Consider the following 15,191-nt stretch of genomic DNA (forward strand, 5'->3'; position numbering starts at 1 on the left):
GTAGACTTGGCATTTTTTGTCAATATGACAGACTAAATTTTAGGTATTACTTTGCTATGACACACATGTTGAATACCTTTTACAATGTGGCTGAGCTTGCAATAGCTGTTGAACAATACTAAAATTACTCTTTTATCAGCAAGGGGAAGAAAGGCAGTTAGATTTTAATTGGAACAGTTACTTATAAAAGAAGCAGACAAACAATATAGAAGGCAATGAGCTTATGTGGTTCCTAATTTTGAGTAAGCATCACTAAAACACACATCAACAAGAATGGTTTAAAGGAATGAAGTTAGAGGTTAGGTTAGTAAAGAAAGAAAAGTCCTGTTGAACATCTGTATCCCACAGTACAGCTCTGGGATATTTTAAAGTTTCAGCTCATAGAGTGTTTTAGCTAATCGAACTACAAAGAATACAAAACATACCTAATTATTTTTAGTATCTCTCCTTTCATGAGGTAAGAAAATAACATTACAGTCATCCAAGACACTCCAAAGAAAGTTTAGATATAAAAGACCTCTTAACAATTCTGTTATTCTGAATTTAAGCCTTTTGAGCTTAGGAAATAAAAAGAAACAGCCTATCAGAGAATATTGGTTATTAAAAATAAGCTTAAGTCAAAGATACCAAAATACAAGAAAACATTTTGCTTTAGAGTGACAATATACACAACAGGAAACTTAGAAGTGAAGAACTTTTGCAAAGACTAATTCAAGAGAATGATAAAGGCGTAAATACTATATTTAAAGATAAATCTTATTTTCTACTACTAATTTTGCCTGTAAAAATAATTTATAAGGCCTTTTTACTTACTAATCTTCATATATCTTCATATATTATGATTATATACATATACAAATATATATTTAAAGCTTTAGCCTTTAGCTTTAAATTTTGATTTTAGCATGTTTCACAAACATTATTTTGTTAAATTTTCTACCTTCATGAACTGTAAAAATTCCCTTGAGAAATAGACAAATATCCATTTTTTCAAATTTATGTATATTTTTATTGCACCTACTATATCTAGTGTGTATATATATATCTGCTTCATCTTTTTATTTTTAATGGATGGTATGCTACAGTTGTAAAGCAATAAGATTTGAGGAAACACTGAGAATTTTGCTTTTTGCTAAATGGTAGCAAGTTGAACAGCAATCAAAAAATATAGAAGGTTTTAGTTAAAAGTTATTGCTGCTTTCTCTACCTGAATTAAAAAAAAATCAGTTGTCATCTAATACAATTTTATATTGTATATACAGAAATATGGATGTCTGAAAAAGTCATGACTATAAACTCCCACTGAGGGGGCAGGTAGGAGACAAAGATGAATTCTGAGCTGCTACTAAGAGTATTCCTGTTTTTTCACCATGGGGCAGGGCAGGGAACTGAGGTTACCTGACCTTGTTTGGGGATGTGGGTTGGTTTGTTTTTAGTTTCATTACTTGTTATCTCTAGGAGACTGGGAGCCAGTGATCCTCTTATTCTGCTACAGTCTTTAAACAGTCTTTAAAGAACAAAAAGCAAGGGCCGCCAAAACTTAAATCTTTCTTGACTTCCTATTTTATTCTCTAATGGTTCATGTTTTTAGATATCTATATGTATCTATTCTGTTTCTTGGATAAAAGATTTTGCCAAGGATCAAAAGAAGAAACCCTAGAATTTAAATGGGGAGTGCTATATATCACAATGGGTTTCTTCCCAAACTGACAGTGTTTAGGTTTTAAGCAAAATAAAGTGTCAGTTAATGTGAAATTCACTCACGAAGACTTGAGATTTTTGCTTTATGAAAACAGAGAATTAAAATTCTTTTATGCCAAAAATGTGCATTCAGAGTCCATGAACCATGCTCTGTTTTTATTTAGGGATAGACTGTCAGACCCCGTTCTCCCATTTCTTGGTAGAAACATGGTATAGAGTGCATCTCTTGGCTTCCTGCTGGTGCGCAGGACACCACTGCACAGCCCACTCACAGTGCCTACCAGCCCTCTCTAGGACATGATCTCTTCTGGTTCTGTTCTACACTTACTTCATATCCTGTGCTTGATGGGAGTGTGTGACATGCTGCTCTGACACTATTCAATTAGCGTTTGTCTTTATACCGGTGCCCTTGCTTACTGCATATGTCGCTTACAGCAGCAGTTTAAGGGGCTCTGCAGGGCTGGAGAAACCATGCATTCAGGAGGCCTGTGGGCAGTGGATAACAGACCAGTTACATGCCTTATGAAGGTAGTCAGGAGACATCTGTAGGCTTGCTTCTCCACATTCTGATACCGTGAACTAATGGGAACAAGGTCTAGGGGGCCTTGGTGTGCTAATGGGCTCCCCAGGTGGCTCAGTGGGTAAAGAAACTGCCTACAGTCCAGGAGATGCCAGAGATATGGGTTCGATTCCTGGGATGGGAAGTTCCCCTGGAGGAGGGCATGGCAACCCACTCCAGTATTCTTGCCTAGAGAATCCCATGGACAGAGGAACCTGGTGGGCTCAGTCCATAGGTTGCAAAGAGCCAGACATGACTAAAGCGACTGAGTGCAGCACAATATCTAGTTTAGTCTTAATTATCCATCTAGTTATAACCTTTAATCATAGCAATAAATTTTTGTGCTGTTAAAGACAGACGGTGACTTAAGTGACCATAGAAGGCAGGTGACTTAAGAACTGATGTACATCAGTAAACACTCATGTTAAAAGGACATAGGAACATTCTACTAAATAATTGATGGTCAATTTATAATGTATAAAAATACTTTAAAGTATTTTTGATTGGTGACCAATGTTTTCTATTCTCTGTCTTACTTAGAAATTATCCAGGTATCCAAGGATGATGTACTATTTACCTTAAAGAATTGTTGTTCCGTTGCTAAGTCATGTCTGATTCTTTGCAACCCCAACTCTGTCCTCCACTATTTCCTGGAGTTTGCTCAAATTCATGTCCATTGTGGAGAAGACAATGGCACCCACTCCAATACTCTTGCCTGGAAAATCCCGTGGACGGAGCAGCCTGGTAGGCTGCAGTCCATGGGGTCGCTAAGAGTCGGACACAGCTGAGTGACTTCACTTTCACTTTTCACTTTCATGCATTGGAGAAGGAAATGGCAACCCACTCCAGTGTTCTTGCCTGGAGAATCCCAGGGACAGAGGAGCCTGGTGGGCTGCCATCTATGGGGTCACACAGAGTCGGACACGACTGAAGTGACTTAGTAGCAGCAGCATGTCCATTGAGTCAGTGATGCTATCTAACCATCTCATCTTTTGCCACCCTCTTCTCCTTTTGCTTCAGTCTTTCCCAGCATCACAGTCTTTTCTGCTGAGTCAGCTCTTTGCACCAGGCTGTCAGAGTATTGGAACTTGAGCTTCAGCATCAGTCCTTCAAATGAGTATTCAGGGTTGATTTAAGGATTGATTGGTTTGATCTCCTTGCTGTCCAAGGGACTCTAAAGAATCTTCTCAAGCACCACAATTTGAAAGCATCAATTCTTTGGCACTCAGCCTTCTTTATGATCCAATTCTCACCATACATGACTACTGGAAAAACCATAGCTTTGACTATATGGACTTTTGTTGGCAAAGTGATGTCTCTGCTTTTTAATATGCTGTCTAGATTTGTCATAGCTTTTCTTTCGAGGAGCAAGCCTCTTTTAATTTCATGACTGCAGTCACTATCCACAGTGATTTTGGAGTCCCCCAAAATAAAGTCTGTCACTGTTTCCATTTTTCCCCCATCTGTTTGCCTTGAAGGGATGGGAACAGATCTTCATTTTTTGAATGTTGAGTTTTAAGCCAGCTTTTTCACTCCTCTTTCACCCTCATCAAGAGGCTCTTTAGTTCCTCTTCACTTTCTGCCATTAGGGTGGTATCATCTGCATGTCTGAGGTTGCTGATATTTCTCCTGGCAATCTTGAGTCAGGCTTGAGCTTCATCCAGCCCAGCATTTCACATGCTGTACTCTGCATAGAGGTTAAATAAGCAGGGTGACAATGTACAGCCTGGACGTACTCCTTTCCCAATTTGAAACCAGTCCATTGTTCCATATCTTGTTCTAACTGTTGCTTCTTGACCTGCATACAGGTTTCTTAGAAGGCAGGTAAGATGGTCTGGTATTCCCATCTCTTTCAGAATTTTCCACAGTTGTGATCCACACAGTCAAAGGCTTCAGCATAGTCAATGAAGCAGAAGTAGATGTTTTTCTGGAATCCACTTGCTTTTTCTATGATCCAACAGATGTTGGCAATTTGATCTCTGGTTTCTCTGCCTTTTCTGAATCCAGCTTGTACAGCGGGAAGTTCTCAGTTCACAGACTGTTGAAGCCTAGCTTGAAGGATTTTGAGCATTACATTACTAGCATGTGAAATGAGGGCAATTGTGCAGTAATTTGAACATTCTGCGGCATTGCCTTTCTTTGGGATTGGAATGAATACTGACGTTTTCCAGTCCTGCGGCCACTGCTGAATTTTTCAAATTTGCTGGCATAATGTGTGCAGCACTTTTACAACATCATCTTTTAGGATTTGAAATAGCTCAACTGGAATTCCATCACCTCCATTAGCTTTGTTTGTCATGATGCTTCCTAAGGCCCACTTGGCTTCACATTCCAGGATGTCTGGCTCTCGGTGAGTGATCACACCATCGTGATTATCCAGGTCATTAAGATCTTTTTTGTACAGTTCTTCTGTGTATTCTTGCCACCTCTTCTTAATATCGTCTGCTTCTGTTAGGTCTATACCATCTCTGTCCTTTATGTGTCCATCCTTGCATGAAATATTCCCTTGATATCTCTCATTTTCCTGAAGAGATCTCTAGTATTTCTCATTCTGCTTGCTTTCCTCTATTTCTTTGCATTGATCACTGAGGAAGGCTTTCTTATCTCTCCTTGCTTTTCTCTGGAAGTCTGCATTCCGATGGGTGTATCTTCCCTTTTCTCCTTTGTCTTTTGCTTCTCTTCTTTTCTCAGCTATTTTTAAGGCCTCCTTAGACAGCCATTGTGCCTTTTTTCATTTCCTCTTCTTGGGGATGGTTTTGATCACTGCCTCTTAAACAGTGTTACGAACCTCCATTCGTAGTTCTTCAGGCGCTCTATCAGATCTAATCCCTTGAATCTATTTGTCACTTCCACTGTACAGTCATAAGGGATTTGCTTTAGGTTATACCTGAATGGCCTAGTGGTTTTCCCTACTTTCTTAGATTTGAGCCTGAATTTTGCAATAAGGAGCTTGGTAATATGAGCCACAATAAGCTTGGTCTTGTTTTTTCTGACTGTGTAGGGCTTCTCCATCTTTGGCTGAAAAGAATATAATCCGTGTGATTTCAATATTGACCAGCTGGTGATGTCCATGTGTAGAGTTGTCTCTTGTGCTGTTGGAAGAGAGTGTTTGCTCTGACCAGTGCATTCTCTTGGCAAAACTGCTTTGCTTCATTTTGTACTCCAAGGTCAAACTTGCCTGTTACTCCAGGTATCTCTTGGCTTCTTACTTTTTCATTCCAGTCCCCTCTGATGAAAAGAACATCTTTGTTTGGCGTTAGTTCTAGAAGGCCTTGCAGGTCTTCATAGAACAATTCACCTTCATCTTCTGTGGCATCAGTGGTTGGGGCATAGACTTAGATTACTGTGATATTGAATGTTTTGCATTGGAAGTGAACCAGGATCATTCTGTTGTTTTTGAGACTGCACCCAAGTACTGCATTTTGGACTCTTTTGTTGACTATGAGAGCTACTCCATTTCTTCTAAGGGATTCTTGCCCACAGTAGTAGATATAATGGTCATCTGAATTAAATTTGCCCATTCCCATCTGTTTCAGTTTACTGATTCCTAAAATGTTGATGTTCACTCTTGCCATCTCTGTTTAATGGCACTTCCAATTACCTTGATTAGTGGAAAAAACATTGCAGGTTCCTATGCAATACTGTTCTTTACAGCACTGGACTTTGCTTTCACCACCAGACACATCCACAACTGGGCAGTGTTTCTGCTTTGGCTCAGCCTCTTCATTCCTTCTGGAGCTATTTCTCTGCTCTTTTCAGTAGCATATTGGACACTTACAGACCTGGGGGGTTCATCTTTCAGTGTTATATCTTTTTGACTTTTCTGTTCATGGGGTTTTCAAGTCAAGAATGCTGAAGTGGTTTGCCATTCCCTTCTCCATTGGACCACATTTTGTCAAAACTCTCCACCCTGACTCATCAGTCTTTTGTGGACCTACATGGCATAGCTCATAGTTTTTATTTGGAAATTTGTGTGTATATACATATTTGTCTATTTGGTCTATTCCAAATTTTGGAAAGACCCTGATTCTGGGAAAGGTTGAAGGCAAAATGAGGAGAGGATGACAGAGCATCAGTTCAGTTCAGTTGCTCAGTTGTGTCAGACTCTTTGCGACCCCATGAACTGCAGCACGCCAGGCCTCCCTGTCCATCACCAACTCCCGGAGTCCACCCAAACCCATGTCCACTGAGTTGGTGATGCCATCCAACCATCTCATCCTCTGTCATCCCCTTCTCCTCTTACCCTCAATCTTTCCCAGCATCAGGGTGTTTTCAAATGAGTCAGCTCTTTGCATCAGGTGGCCAAAGTATTGGAGCTTCAGCTTCAGCATGAGTCCTTCTAATGAATATTCAGGACTGATTTTCTTTAGGATGGACTGGTTGGATCTCCTTGCAGTCCAAGGGACTCACAAGAGTCTTCTCCAACACCACAGTTCAAAAGCATCAATTCTTCGGCACTCAGCTTTCTTTATAGTCCAACTCTCACATCCATACATGACCATAACCTTGACTAGATGGACCTTTGTTGGCAAAGTAATGTCTCTGCTTTTTAATATGCTGTCTAGGTTGGTCATAACTTTCCTTCCAAGGAGTAAGGATCTTTTAATTTCATGACTGGAATCACCATATGCAGTGATTTTGGAGCCCCAAAAAATAAAGTCAGCCACTGTTTCCACTGTTTCCCCATCTATCTGCCATGAAGTGATGGGACCAGATGCCATGATCTTCATTTTCTGAATGCTGAGCTTTAAGCCAACTTTTTCACTCTCCTCTTTCACCTTCATCAGGAGACTCTTTAGTTATTCTTCACTTTCTCCCATAAGGGTGGTGTCAAGATGGCTAAATAGCATCACTGACTCAACGGACATAAATTTGAGCAAACTCTGGGATATAGTTAAGGACAGGGAAGCTGGCATGCTGCAGTCCATGCAATTGCAAAGAGTCAAACACAATTTAGTGACTGAACAACAACAACATATGCATTCTCTTGACAGTGATTAATTGTATATTTTTGTAATGTTTATTATTTTGGCAATGAATATATATTCCAGTTAGAACAATAGCTTAACAAAATAGAACGACAATGCATGGGTAGTATGTCTCTATCTTCCTACTGGGGTTTGGCCTCTTCCTACTCTTCATTCTTTGATGAAACTGGATAGTGGTTTCAATAGTGTGTGAACGCAGGCTGATGATCTTAATCTTTTGTTTTTAGGCTAAATAGTGTTGGTATCTGGAGCCTCCTTCATCTTTACTCTCCAGAAAGTGTGTTCACTTATTCATTTGAGCACTGGGGATAGACATGGAGACAAATATGTTGGTATTGTGTAAAATTTTTTTTAATTATTTGTTTATTATTTGTTTATTTTTGGCTGTACTGGGTATTCGTTGCTGCATGAGAGCTTGCTCTAGTTTCCGCAAGCAGAGGCTACTCTTTGCTGCAGTGTGCAGGCTTCTCATCGTGGTGGCTTCTCTTGTTGCAGAGCGCCAGCTCTAGGCGCCTGGGCTCAGTAGTTGTGGCACATGAGCTTAGTTGCCACATGGCATGTGGGATCTTCCTGGACCAGGGATTGAACCCATGTCCCCTGCATTGGCAGGCAGATTATTAACTACTGGACCACCAGGGAATTTGGTACTGTTTGACATGTTAAGTGATGGTGTAATGGAGGAAAAAAAAAAAAAGTGTTGTATAACCACAAGTGAGAGAATGGGGTCAACACACAAAGAAAGTCTAAAAACATTGGTTACGTGAAAATCCCTTTTGTTCTGCTGAGCAAGTAATGATTGGGAAATATAGATGTGAGCCCAAGTTTGGGAGCAAAGATTGAGGGGAATCAAAAATTGTTCCAAAAAGTAAAATAAGGAGAATTTGAAGTTTCTAGGACTAATCCAGAAGAGACTTGGGAAAGAGAAGAGAACAGAGGGACAGATGAGAAAAGAGGTGGTGAGATGGTGTGAGGCCGGGATCTGGGGACAATAGGGTTACAGTAGCCAGAGGGGAAAAAAAAATCCTGATTGTGGATGACCAACAGATGGACAAGGTTATTCGTGTGCAATTTGTTGTTTTTTTTCTTTTTCATTTTGACAGCATGATTCATTCTTTTGTCCCTCACACTTTTTTTGGTAATGTTGCTAGAGACATAGAGACTATGTCTTGAAAAAATATTAGTGGTTTGTTTTATTTTATTTTGGATATTTTATATCAGGAGTAAATTTCTATCAGGATCAAAGCAATATCCTTATTCCAGAGCACATGCTAGATGCCAAGATGATCCACAAACTGTATCAATTCACTGGAAGAAGGCGTCTGGAGCCACAAATGACTATGAGAGTGTAAACCTCCTAGGAATTTGCAGAACTCCTTGGAGTAGATGTGGAGATCTAATATTCTATGCAATGGAGTTCCACAATGTGGAATACTAGATCTCAGGAAAACCTCAGGTGACATCCAGGTTACACTATGCAAAACCCCTGTTCAGTGTTCCTTCATGTTTGTTGAATTCAAGTTCAGCCTTATGCATTGAGCTTTCTCATTACTTAGAAGGTATGATTTGAATGAGCTCCTAGACCTAGCCTACCTGGACTATCTCCTCTCTGACCTCAAAGCCTTACCTGCAACTCTCTTCACTCTTCTAGTCTAGAAAGCACAAATGAGGCATTGTTTCAGCAAAGTCCTATCTACTTTACAGGATTGCCATAGAGATTTTAAAAGATGTTAAAATAGTTAGGGCATTTAAAAATGCTATACCAATATAGACATTCGTTACTGTGTTATTGTTTTTATTTCTAATAAAGATGATCAGTTCAATTCAGTTACTCAGTTGTGTCCGACTCTTTGCGACCCCATGAATCGCAGCACGCCAGGCCTCCTTGTCCATCACCAACTCCCGGAGTTCACTCAGACTCACGTCCATCGAGTCAGTGATGCCATCCAGCCATCTCATCCTCTGTTGTCCCCTTCTCCTCCTGCCCCCAATCCCTCCCAGCATCAGAGTCTTTTCCAATGAGTCAACTCTTCGCATGAGGTGGCCAAAGTACTGGAGTTTCAGCTTTAGCATCTTTCCTTCCAAAGAAATCCCAGGGCTGATCTCATTTAGAATGGACTGGTTGGATCTCCTTGCAGTCCAAGGGACTCTCAAGAGTCTTCTCCAACACCACAGTTCAAAAGCATCAATTCTTTGGCACTCAGCTTTCTTCACAGTCCAACTCTCACATCCATACATGACCACAGGAAAAACCATAGCCTGACTAGACGAACCTTTGTTGGCAAAGTAATGTCTCTGCTTTTGAATATGCTATCTAGGTTGGTCATAACTTTCCTTCCAAGGAGTAAGCGTCTTTAATTTCATGGCTGCAATCACCATCTACAGTGATTTTGGAGCCAAAAAAAATAAAGTCAGCCACTGTTGCCACTGTTTCCCCATCTATTTCCCATGAAGTGGTGGGACCAGATGCCATGATCTTCATTTTCTGAATGTTGAGCTTTAAGCCAACTTTTTCACTCTCCTCTTTCACTTTCATCAAGAGGCTTTTGAGTTCCTCTTCACTTTCTGCCGTAAGGGTGGTGTCATCTGCATATCTGAGGTTATTGATATTTCTCCCGGCAATCTTGATTCCAGCTTGTGTTTCTTCCAGCCCAGCGTTTCTCATGATGTACTCTGCATAGAAGTTAAATAAGCAGGGTGACAATATACAGCCTTGACGTACTCCTTTTCCTATTTGGAACCAGTCTGTTGTTCCATGTCCAGTTCTAACTGTTGCTTCCTGACCTGCATACAGATTTCTCAAGAGGCAGATCAGGTGTTCTGGTATTCCCATCTCTTTCAGAATTTTCCACAGTTTATTGTGATCCATACAGTCAAAGGCTTGGGCGTAGTCAATATGATAGTAAACATTAAAAAATTGTACCTATAATTATATACCAGGTACACTATGAATTTTCTCATTTAATACTCATAACATTTCTGTGAGTGTCTCTATGAGACAGGAAGTAGTATTTTTCTTCTCATTTTAGGGATGATAATAATTACCTAGAGCCAAGAATTGAACACAGTTCTACAGGACTAGAAAATTGTCCTTTTAATGAGCTAAATAATAAATACAGATTAATAACTGGTGTTTTAGAAACTAAATCGGTGATGCTACTTCCCTGGTGGTCCAGTAGCTGAGACTCGGTGCTCCCAGTGCAGGGGGCCTGGGTTTGATCTGTGTTCATTGAACTTGATCCCACATCTTTAGCTGCAACTACAGATACCACATGCTTCAATGAAGATGGAATATCATGCATGCCATGACTAAGTCCGACACAGCCAAATAAAAAAAATTGGTGAGAAATACAAACAACTCTACAGAAAAATGAGCAATGGTTAAAGATAGACAAATAGTTTTTAAATATATGAAAATCGCAACAGCTTTACTTAATAATAAAACCATGATTAAATACCATAGCACTTATGTGATTACCAAAGACGAGAAAGCTTAATAACACCTGGTGAAGTTCATAGCAGCAGGTAGAAAAGCAGAAAAGGTGAAGTAAACCAATCAGCTTGATGAGGATCTTGTGAGAAAGAGGGGCTAGAGCCATTTCTGTCAGGTTCTGTTCAACAAGTAAGTTCACAGAAAAAAAGAGAGATCCTGCCACCCCAGGAGCTCATAGTCTGGTGGGAGGACACAGATACATAAGTGAAAGTGCGTGATACAGACTGTGAAAAGAGTACGTTCACAAGGTAAGTCTGAGGAGAAAGGATAGAGAATGGGATTCCCACAGCATTTAGTTTTCCCACACAGCATTTTAAAGTTACCGTGTGGGAAAGCGTTAAGAGCAAAGCTCCCAGACCAGCCCATTGAAAGATGCCTAGGGATTTCCTTGGTGGTCCAGTGGTTAGAATTTTTTGCTTCCACTGCAGGGCGTGTGGGTTCCATCTGTGCTCAGGGAACAAGATCTGACATGCTTTGTGGCCAAAAATAAATAAATATATAAGTTGGTTTTGTTCAGTTGCTCAGCCGTGTCCGACTCTTGCTACCTCATGAACTGCAGCATGCCAGGCTTCCCAGTCCACCATCTCCCGGAGCTAGAAGTTAACCCAGCTCTAAAGATTGATTCTATATGAATTTAATTGTGCTTATATATATCCTTCGGAGAAGGCAATGGCACCCCACTCCAGCACTCTTGCCTGGAAAATCCCATGGATGGAGGAGCCTGGTGGGCTGCAGTCCATGGGGTTGCACAGAGTCGGACACGACTGAGCGACTTCCCTTTCACTTTTCACTTTCATGCATTGGAGAAGGAAATGGCAACCCACTCCAGTGTTCTTGCCTGGAGAATCCCAGGGACGGGGGAGCCTGATGGGCTGCGGTCTATGGGGTCGCACAGAGTCGGACACGACTGAAGTGACTTAGCAGCAGCAGCATATATATCCTTGATGGGTAAGTTTTGTTATTGGCATATAATGTAAAGCTTTCCTGACAAAAATGTGTATGTTTTGTATTTTCCCTCTGCTTTTCCAGCCATGCTTCCTAGTTTAAAAGGAAAAAAAACGCGGACTTCCCTGGTGATCCAGTGGTTGGAGAACCACCTTGACATTTCGATCCTCGGTCCAGGAAGATCCCACATACTGCGGGACAACCAAGTCGGTGGCTACAACTACTGAGGCCGTACACTCTAGGACCCATGGTCCACAGCAGAAGAAGCCCCTGAAGTGAGAAGCCAGCACGCTGCGATGAAGAGTGGCTGCAGCTCTTCGCAGTTAGAGAAAGTCATGTGCAGCAGTGAAGACCTAGCACAGCCATAAATAAATAAATATTAAAAATAGAAAAAATGCAACTATTCTTAGAAGCCAAGTGAAATGCAGTAGAGTCATATTTTCAAGAGTAGCAAAAGAGAACAATCTCTCTTGAGATTTGACAAGTCTTGAGATTTGACTCAATCTTGCATAGTTTTTTTTTTTTTTACTCCCAGAAAATACCTACTAATCAGTTTTCCCTCTTCTGCAAAAATAAGTAAGCACTTTTATAAGTTGGACTTTAGTATCAGCATTATGTCTGTGAAACAGCTCTCTGGGAGAACCTTAAAAAGGATGTGAAAGCAAAAGAGCTGTCTCTAAGTTAAATTTACATTTTATGATAATTTAGGAATTTTCTGTTCGTGTTTCACTTACGCAGCTGGATTTTGACACTTTTAGGGCTGGGGTCACATGTCAGGTACTTTTGTATTCCCATTCCTCACTCAGAGAAAAGCTGTGGAATGAATGAACAAGCTGGCTTCTATAGCTTCTCTCTCTTTTCTTTTACCAGCAAATGAGCAGTGCACGCCTGTGTGGAAGGAGTTTTTAAGCAGAACTCATGCATTGTGCAGCCACTGAATGATCAACAGATGCTCAAAAATACTGTGACATTGTAAATAAATATTTTTTGCAGTGGCAGCTGTTCTGACAAAAAAAAAAAAAAACCCTAGACATTAAAAAAAAGCTAGACGTGATTGCCAAAGAATGCAGAAAAGTAAGATAAGTTGTGCCCAGCAGTTAATTTATAAAAATGACTGAGTGAAAACACTAGGTCAATGCCATTGTAATAAAAGCTGTCTTAGACATGAAAGGCATGTCATGCCAGGCATAGCCACAAGGGGGTGCACCAAAGTCAGTCTGAAGGAAGAGAAAAGTGTTCTTGGCTCAATCGTGTCTGATTCTTTGTGACCCCATGGACTGTAACCTGCCAGGCTCCTCTCTGTCCATGGAATTCTCCAGGCAAGAGTACTAGTGAGGGTAGCCAGCCATTCCCTTCTCAGGGGATCTTCCCCGGCCCAGGGATACGAACCCAAGTCTTTTGCATTGCAGGCAGATTCTTTACCATCTGAGCCACCAGGGAAGCCTGAAGGAAGAGAGGAGGGGAGGAAAAGCACAGGTCACAGTTTTTGTTATGTTTTGTGTGGAAAAAGCAAGGCAGAGAAAGGCAAACAAATTAGGATATCTGAGTAATTCCAGCGAACTTTGGGGGACAGGGCTGTCCCTGTTGTCTGGTATCTGATCTTGGGAAGATTTAGGGCAGGGGAAATGCTGGCCCTGTGTGTGACTGCTGGCTAAAGGAGGTGGCTGGTGGTGCGAAGTTTGAATTGGTTGGTGTATAGGAAAGCTGGGCTCACCAACCAACATACTGTTTCCTGTCTCAGGAATTAGCAAGCCCTAAAGGGCAGTCCCTTCCCCAGCCAGCAAAGCCCCCAAAGATGTCAAAACCTCATAAGATATAGAACATAAGTATAATTAATGCATAAAATCCAAGAGCTTAAAAGAAATGTTATGACAAGTATATAAATGAGAAATTTTTACTTATACCCGTTAATGTGATACTGCTTTAGGCGTTGTATTAAATCTGTAAGTTAACTTGAAAAGCAATGCCATCTTCACTACAGTTACTCTTCTTGTCCATGAGTATTTCTCTGTTTCAGGGTTCCTTTATTTCTTTTTATTTCTTTTAATAAGTTTTATAAATTTTCTCTGAGTAGATTTTATTATCTAAGTTATATTATTCCCACTATATTCCTTCTTACTATTATAAATAGGATTAAAAGAGAAGAAAAAATTTTTCTTACTTATATCACTTGTATATTAAAGTGAAATTATTTTTTGTGGCTGTATGTATTGTCATATATTGCAAATTTGCAGAGTTAATTTATTGGGATGGCCCAAATGTTCATTCAGTTTTTCTCTAAGATATCAAAAACCTAAATGAAACTTTAGGCCAACCCAGTATTATCTTTAATAGATCTTTAGTTTAAAAAACTTTTTGCTATAAAAACTTGAAAACTTATATTAGTACCCATCACCCAGGCTCAACAATTACTGAAATTTTACCTTATTTCTTCTATTTCCCCTCTCCCATACATTCAGGTCCTTCAGTTCCACTTAAGATGCTCAATAAATTTCCTGTAAATTTTTTCTGGCTCCAGCAAAGTTATTCACATATGGAAAGTTTCTGAATCTCTGGAGTACTTTTTTCCTTTCTCATGTTTTATTGTGCTGTTTTGTTTTTTAATACTTTCCATGCTAACTTTTTGTCTCTGTTCCCAACTTTGAACATAGTGGTATCTATTTAGATTCAGAGTCAACAAAAGAAGGGAGATAATCCTAAAACTGGAGAAGGAAATGGCAGCCCACTCCAGTGTTCTTGCCTGGTGAATCCCATCCCATGGACAAAAGAGCCTGGTGGGCTATAGTCCATGGAGTTGCAAGAGTTGGACACGGCTTAGCAACTAAACCAAACCAACCAGTGAGTGAGGACTGCCTTTTGCTCTGATTTCTGCCCAATGGCATGGCAATGGAATCTTCCTTTAACATCTGTATTTAGAGGGCAGATTGGTATGGCAGCCTCTTTTCTCAGTTCCCAGCAACTTTTCACTTAGTATACTTCCGCTCTGTTGAAGCTGCATCTCTCCCTTACTCCTTTTGCCTGCTGTTCTATGAGTCTCTAGTACATGAGGAATTGTGGTTTTTAAAAAGTGCTGCCAAAGTAAGGTATTTCCCTGTTTCCTCTTCTAACTCTAAATCATGCACAACAAAACAAAAAGCCCCACCTCTAGGTATGAGTATTTTTTCTTTTTCTTTCTAGAATTATTTATTTATTATTGGCTGCACTGGGACTTCGTTGCTTCATGAACATTTTCTCTTGTCGCAATGCACCAGCTTTTCATTGCTGTGGCTTCTCTTGTGGAGCATGCGCTCTGGGTGCTTCAGTTGCTTTGCGGCATGTGGGACCTTCCTAGACAAGGGCTCAAACCGATTCCTCTGCATTGACACGTGGATTCTTAACCACTGGACCACAGGGAAAACCCTGATTTTTTTGTGGGGGAGGTTGGTGGTGGTGTGGAGAATGGTGATCTTTTAAAAAATTTATTTATTTTAGTTGGATAATAATTACTTTACAATATTGTCAAGGTTTT

The sequence above is a fragment of the Bos grunniens genome, chromosome 15 (assembly GCF_055505025.1).
Source record: "Bos grunniens cultivar Pamir isolate PY7600 chromosome 15, Bosgru_T2T1.0, whole genome shotgun sequence".
Lineage (NCBI taxonomy): Eukaryota > Metazoa > Chordata > Mammalia > Artiodactyla > Bovidae > Bos > Bos grunniens.